An 8,646-nucleotide genomic window follows, 5' to 3' on the forward strand; every position below is an offset into this window, starting at 1 on the left:
TTATCCTTAATTTTTAATGTTATTTTTATTTTGATAATCTTAAAATTATACATTAATTTATTATTATCTTACTGTATCATTATTATTATCATGCATTTTTTTGCCACATTTCTGATAAGATTTATACCTCTGATAAGATTTATACCAAATATTATTTTTATTTAGAATAATTGATATTGTTTCCTCAAAATAACATTCAGTATATGAAAAATAAATATAAAATTTTTATAAATAATTAAATAATTTACTAAATTTGTAATTAAATATTATATATCAAATAATTAAATATTTTATAAAATACTTACTTTAAATATCATATTAACTATTTTTTTAATTCAACTTTTAGTATTTCAATAAATCTTCTTAAATTTGATAAAAAAAAATGGTTCTTTCAATTTTATTATAATTATAACTATAAAAAATAAAATATTGTTAAAAATAATTCTATCCATAATATAATTATTATAAAAATTAATTATTTACTCTTCACCAAATTCATCTGCCTCACAAATATTTGAATAAAGTACTATTATGTTTATTGAAATAATTTGCAGTTATAATTTATTTATATATTAAAAAAATAATAATTTATAATAATGACATTTATTTTTTAAGATAATAATAAGTATTTGTATAATATATCACATAAATTAATATTAATATTACCTTCATAAGTAGCATGAGCATTTGATAATGTTACAATTAAAAAAATTTTATTTTTGACAAGATTTTCTAGGATGTAACATTCAGTAGTATATTTTCGTAAAATCAAGGATAAATTCTTTGATTTAAGATTAAATAAAATAAAATAATTTAATAAAAAAATAAATTTAATTAAATATAAAAAATATTCAAATAAACAGTACTAAATTATTTAATTATACTATGAAAATAAACAGTATTAATTTCTTTAATTATACTAATAGTGTAATTTTAATTTTCAATAAAAAAATAATGTGAATCATGAGAAGAAAATTAAATATAAAATATTAAAAAAATTATAATAAAATAATATTTGATTTCATATCAGCCAATATTAATTTTTTTAACCAGCCTTTTCCGCTTTTAAAATTTTGAATAGATTTAACTCTAAAAACCAATAATTTGATACTCTATTATTTTTATTCTACATGCAAGTTATTAATTAAAATTTATTCTTCTGCATCGTTGTATATTTTTTTATTTTTTTATTTTTTTAAATGTGGTATTAATATTTAAAAGAAGCTGAATAATTAAATATAAAATTTAAGGAGTGATGATCTGAAATTCAAAAAATAGGGTTTTACAGGAATTTTGTAAATTTAGAAAAACTTAGGTTTAGAGGAAGGCAATTCTCCTGTTATCTGTTTTCTTTTGTCTGCTAGTAACGTATAACAAACTGTCTATCATTGGACCACCTGTCCCTGCCATACTGATTCGGGCGTATGAGAATATCATATTCCTGCTACATGTGTAACGGCCTCTGATTCTCCATGGGCACGCATGCTGAGGGACCCACCAGACGGATGGATCGGTCTAGGTTCCGAGCCGGGCCGGAAGATAAGATTAAAACTGAGTCCAAAGAGAATCCGTTTGGTGAGCCGTACGGACTGGGCGAGCCTGATTGAGGAACTTAAATGAAATCCGGTCTCAAGACTGAGTGGGTCGGACTGGGTCCATGTAGGAGACTTGAGGGTCTCCAGATAATGGGTTATTGTCATGGGTCTGATCTCAGACCGAGATGAAAAAATCCAGCGGTCATCAATAAATATTATCGATTATGTTAAAAAAAGAAACAGTATCATATTTATTATCTGTTTACAAAATTGATATAAAAAATTATTTTAGTGTAATCTCTACTATCTTAATCCGTAGAAAAGTGTACCTCTTTTTTTTCCTTTTGATATATATAGACTTTATCTAATGACATTATGAGAAATAATTAAAATTAAATATTAGAAATATAATTTTTTTTATATTTATTTTTGATAAATATTTTCCTCTTCCTGCTCCATGATAGATTTGGTTTTCTTCTGGGTCCCTTCTTGCTGGGCTCCCTGGTGGATCTCTCCATGTTCTTTCTGGTGAAAGGACCTGTAAATAAGAAAAAATGGTCAGGGGCCTACCGGGTGTGCCCCGGCAGAGGCCCTCTGACGCTCAAGTCAGATTTTATGGCTCAGAGTAGTATATTTATGCAAGGGTTACAGAAAGAATAAAAATGGTGTCCAGGAAGGAAAAGGAAGAAGAAGAGAGCCCCCTCTGCGTGACCTCTACCGTGATATATATATCTGTCTCTCTGCCACAATGCTAGCTGTCTTCTGTTGCCTAGCTCCGTATGTACGGATGTGTCAGGCGCCTGCTCCATGCGTAACGGCCATTAATTCTCCTCTGATACGTATGATTCTGCTCTGATACGCATGCGGAAGGACCTACCAGCGGGGCATCTTGGTCATTTTCCCCTTTCCGGGCTGGGTTGAATGGTAGGGCTGAAGTTGAACCTGGTGAGGGGCTGATTACTGGGCCGAGAGGTTTGGGCCGGTTTGATTGAAGAGTCTAGGCAGAGTCCGGCCCTGTGACTGAGCAGGCTGGACCTGGCTCTCGAGGGGAATATTGAAGCCTTCGGATCATGGACTTTTTTATGGGTTTGACCTTTTATACCGGGGTGAAGAAATCCAGCGATCATCAATTTTAAAAAATAAATCTATATATACTAATGTCATACGAAAATTAATGAGAATTAAATATTAGAAATAGAAAATTTTTTATATTTATTTTAAAAATATAAATATAAAAAATTTGCAAACAAAAATTTTATTTTTATATTTATTTTTGACAATAAATATTTTTTAATATTTACTTTAAATAATAAATATTTCACAAATTTACATATAAGATAGTGGTTTAATATTGTTTAGACCTTGTAAAGTTTAAATTTAAAAAAATTTAATTCAAAAAATATTCTATAATAATTACACCGAAAATTATATATTATCTAATATTAGTTAACATGAATTCAAAATTATTTTTATGGGCCATTTTTAATTTTAATTAAAATAAAATTAGATATAAAAATAATTTGCTAAATTAAATAAAATTAGTATTCATAAATATTAAAATTACAATAATAAATTTTAGCTAAAATTAATTTATTATCATTATTTTAGGAGAGATTAATATTTAGAAAAAACAAATTGCGACTGATTAATTTTAATTAAAATATTAATCTTTTTATTTAGAATTATAATTAATCACACCTTGTATGGGCCGTTGATTTTCTGTTTTAAATAATTAGACACCAACGTTGAAAATTTTAAAATTATAAATAAATTTTTATAATTTTAAGAAATTTTAAATTAATATTTAGGAATTTTTAAATTAATATTTATTTTGACAATAAATATTTTTTGATATTTACTTTAAACAATAAATATTCTAAAAATTCAACGTATTTCAACATTATTTAGAAAACTTTTATTTAAATTTTAAATTTACAATAAATTTTAATTAAAAAGAAAAATATTCTATAATAATTACACAAAAAATTATACATTATCTAATATTAATTAACATGGATTAGAAATTCTTTTTATTTTTATATGGGCCATTTGTAATTTTAGCTAAAATAAAATTGAACATAAAAATAATTTCCTAGTTAATAAAATTATTATTCATAAATAATAAAATTACAATAATAAATTTTAATTAAAATATTTTGCTAAAATTAGTTTATTATCATTATTTTAGGAAAAATTAATAATTATAAAAATAAATTGCATTAATTAATTTTAGTTAGAATATTAGCTAAAGTATTAATCTTCATGTTGAGAATTATACTAAATCACAACTTGCGCTGTTAATTTTCTATTTTAAATAATTACAAATAAACATGGAAAATTTTAAAATTATAAATGAATTTTTATAATTTTCAGAAATTTTAAATCAATTTAAAAAATATTTATCACCATATTTAATTTTTATTTTTCTATATTAAATTAAATAAAATATTAAATAAATTTAACATTTATTTTTTATTCTTTTATATTAAATTAAAAATTAAATAAAAGTAATAAATAATATAAAAATAAAAGGGGATAATTCTAATATTTCCCTTTCCTACATTTATATATATTATAAATAAGAAAAGGAATCTACCATTTTCATTAACGGGCTTATCTCATTGATTTATAATTTATGAGTTAATTTTAAAATATTATTTGAATTTTTAATATGAGTGATATAATACTCATATTAATAAAAAAAAAATAGACCCTAAATCAAAAAGTAGGGTTATAGCCGAAAACCTATGGACCATTCTGAATTCTAATTTAGACAAAATCTCTACAAAACAAGAATTTCAAATAAAAGTCAACGTAGGGAATTTTTATTCTACCGAAATTCTGTAAAAGACTCAAACCTTATTAGAATGATACTTTGGATAAAACTATATATTTATAATTTTTCTTAAATATAAAAATGCTCGATATTTTTTATTTTGTAAATTTAAATTTAAAATTTTTAAAAATATATTTATTTAATTCTAAAATGGAAAGTTTGTGATTTTATTAATTTTTTATTTAAATTTGATGGTTTAATTTTATTATTATTTTAGTGTAAAATTAATTATAGATTTCAAAGTAAATTAAAGATTTTAAAAGTAAAAAATTAATGAAATTATATGGTATTTTTTATAAAAAAAATGTTATAAATTATCAACTATGACATATGCAATAATTAAGAACATTAATGAAAACATGTCCACCTAATTCCCAAATGTTTTAAAAGAACAATTAAATTGAATCCAAAAGACAAAATCTTATGGACGTCATGTGCTGAGAATATAAATATATATAAAGAAATCCATTCTTCATGTTGAGCTTTACTCGATAAAATGATTGATTATGTTTCAGTTTCAAAGTTATTTTTAATATATAAAATTAAAGATCAATTTGTATGATGAACTATAATTCTATGCCAATTCAGACTCTGCATCCCTTTCTCTTTCTTTTTAACTTTTTGTTATTATTATTATTGAAATGAAAGGTTTTGGAACTACTCATTTCGATTCAATTTTTTCTAATAATTTTTTATTTAAAAAAATAATTACTTTTAATTTAAAAATTTTAAAAATTATATAACTTTGGTTTACTATAAACTTAAAAAATATTAAGGTGAGTTCAGACTGATATTTTTCTTTAAGCTCTATATTGAGTAGTATTGTGCTATGACAACTGTTTTTTTTTTTTTTAATTTATATTTTAATAGAAAGAATATCACAGACATAATCCAAGGTAATAAATAAAAAGTTAGATTTCAATTGAATTAAATACGATAGAAAAAATAGAAAAATAAAATTTTTTATTAAAATAAATCACGTTTAAATAAAAAATAATAATAATATTGAAAATAAAATAAGTAGTAAAAATATGAGATCGTTCGTATTGATTGGATTGTCGCAAACGACAAATCGAGTGTTCAGAAAAGATTTTGAGTACTACCTTTTGTCTTTTCTATAATTTTTAGAGGGTCTTCAAAATTTTTATAAGATATTTTTTTTATATTAAAACTTAGTGTTTCAGTATAATAATAAATTACAACTATTATACATAATTTTAATAAATAAGTCACATACATCTTAGACCATTTTAATTAAATTTCTATTTAATTAATTTGATCAAAATCGTAATTTTTTTAAATTATAATTTTATTTCAATATTAATTTACATGCAATCAAGTTTTACTTGATTTAACTTATCATTTTATTTTTTTATATAATTATTTATATGTGTGATTTATTAAATTTTAAATATATTGATAACAAATATAATTAATTAATTAATTAATTAATTTAAATGTTAAGAATATTATCTAGTAATATGTGAAGACTATACAAATATTCAAAATGTTAAAAAAATAGTTTGACTTAACCTGCATGGATTGTCGGTGTAATTAATATATTTTATCATAAATGCCCCGATTTAACATTTAATGTATAGAATGTATTTAAATCATATTAGATTTCATCTATTAGTCATTGACTGATTGAATAAAATTTCAAATCTCATTTGCTAATTTCATTCTACATTGCGTAAAAATTTTATGATCAATGTCGAATGATAAATAGAACATTCTCTAATTTAACACAGGGTGATGAATACTACCTCGCTCATATAAACACATTCATACATTTTTTAATATATCTAATTAATTTTTATTTATTATTTATGAGCCAAATAATATATAAAATGAATTAAATCATAAAATCTCTATATAAGATTATTTATTAATTTTAATTCAAAATATCACTTACACAACTATCACTCTAATGATCCATTATTTTTCATATGAATTTATAAAATAATTTAATTCATTGCACGTATTTACAAAATAAATATTTAAATATTAATTATAAATATTTTAAATATCTCACCCTATAAAATTAATTACTTTCTGTAAAAAAAAATACATATTATTATACAATTATAATAAAAATATCGATAAAAAATAGTTAAAAATATTATTTAATAAAAATTTCATAAATATAATAATATTATAATTATTTTTATAAAATAATATTATTTAATTAAATTAACACTTTAAATAAATAACAACATTTTTAATAATATATTTAAATATTTAAAATATATAAAAAATAATATTTAACTACGACAATATGTACATATTGGCGGCGGTAGGTTATACTATTAACGCAAACACGAGTAACAATTTGAATGGGTTGATAGCGTTTTTAATATATTATTTCTTATTATTTATTTTCTTTTAATTTTCTATATTTTTTATTTTCAAATATTTTATTTTCTGTGTTTCGTTTTTTTTTTTTTTTTCTCATATTTCTTCTTTTGCTATCTAATGTTTCTTTATTCGTATCATTTTCCTCAATTTTCTTTGGTTTTATTGTCCTTTCTCATCCATTTTTTCTCTTATCTTCTTCAATTTTCTTTTCTTTTTTTTATTCTATATATCCTTCTCCATTCCTTTTCTAATACATTCTCTCTTTATTATTTTTTATATTTTCTCATTTTATTTATTTTTTTTCTTTCATTTTAATTATTTTTTTTATCTCATTTGTTATTTTATTTAAAAAATAAAATAATTATTTAAATAGAAAGATAATTTATGTTTTAGAGATAATTTTATTCAATTGAGTTCAGACTGATATTTTTCTTTAGGGTAAAGTGTAATTTAGTCCCTCTGGTTTAGTGAAATATAACCTTTCGTCCCTCTGTTTTAAAAAACCTTCAATTTAGTCCCTGTGATTTTTAAAAACTATGCAATTAGTCCCTCCCGTTAGATTTTCAGTTAAATCACCGTTAATTTTAGTTAAAAAGACTAAAATACCCATCCTCTTTCCTTCCTCTTCCTCTTCTTCTTCTTCTCTTCTCCTTCCCGATCTCCTTTCTTCTTCTTCTTCTTCTTCTCTTTTCCGATCTCCTTCTTCTTCTTCTTTTTCGATCGAAAATCTTGATTTTCCATCTTCAATCATCACACCTCTGTCTATATTAACCTTGAGGAGCTCACACATATTGCTCTGTTTCGATTTGCACTGTGCACATTCCTTGCATTCGCCTGTGAATATAGGCAGGACGTGATCGCCTGGTTCGAGTTCTGTCACACCCTCACCAACACTCTCCACAATCCTTAAACCCCCCCCCCCAGAAAAAAAAAGATAAAAATGTGAACATGTGCTCGGATCAGACACATGAAATACTCATGGCAGAGGTTTACATACCCTCCAGCCTCATGACCAAAAATTCTAGGAAACAAAGTGTTCTGTCCCTGCCAGCGTAGATAAAACAAGAATCATTGTGTGAGAGATCAAGAATGGATAATTTGTTCAGAGCAGAAATCTGGGGTGGAATCGTCCCAGTGAGTGCATTACAACTCAAATTCAAAGCAATATCAAGACCTTCAATATCAAAAAGTTCCACTGGGATCATGCCAGATAGTGCATTGCTACTAAGATCAAGAAGTTGAAGGCTCAAACAATGGCCAAGAGAGGAAGGGATTGCTCTAAACAGAGAGTTCTTGTTGAGGATGAGTCTGTTGAGTGAACTAAGTTTGCCAAAACCACTTGGAATTTCACCCACAAATTGATTTACAGAAAGATCCAATACCTCAAGCCTTGTCAAAGAAGATAAAGAGCTAGGCAGAGTGCCTCGAAGGGTATTGTTGCTTAAGTTCAGCATCTGCAGCTCATTGCAATTGCCAATTTCTGCTGGCAGCGTTCCACCAATATGGTTTTCAGACAAGTCGAGGAAACTGAGGTTTTTCAGGAGCCCGATTTCTTTTGGAATTTCTCCACTGATTCTGTTATTAACAAGCCGAAGACGAATAAGAGAGACACAGTTTCCCACCTCAGGAGGAATCGAACCGAAAATGTCGTTAGCAATTAAGAGAAGCTTTGTCAGGTTCTGAAGCTGAAACAGGCTTGGAGGTAAGCTACCAGTAAGTGAATTTTGTGACAAATCTAACGCTTTAAATCCCCAAACCTCTCTTTCTCTCTCTCTAAAATGATTCTTATCTTAAAACTCAACCCAGCACAGCTTCCTTTGCAAATAAGCAAGAACAAGAGAGAAACCAACAAAAACAAGAAAGATTAAAGATTTTCAACCACTCCACCATCTTCACCTCGGGGTTCTGTTCTTGCTT

Source organism: Manihot esculenta, chromosome 5 (genome assembly GCF_001659605.2).
Source record: "Manihot esculenta cultivar AM560-2 chromosome 5, M.esculenta_v8, whole genome shotgun sequence".
Lineage (NCBI taxonomy): Eukaryota > Viridiplantae > Streptophyta > Magnoliopsida > Malpighiales > Euphorbiaceae > Manihot > Manihot esculenta.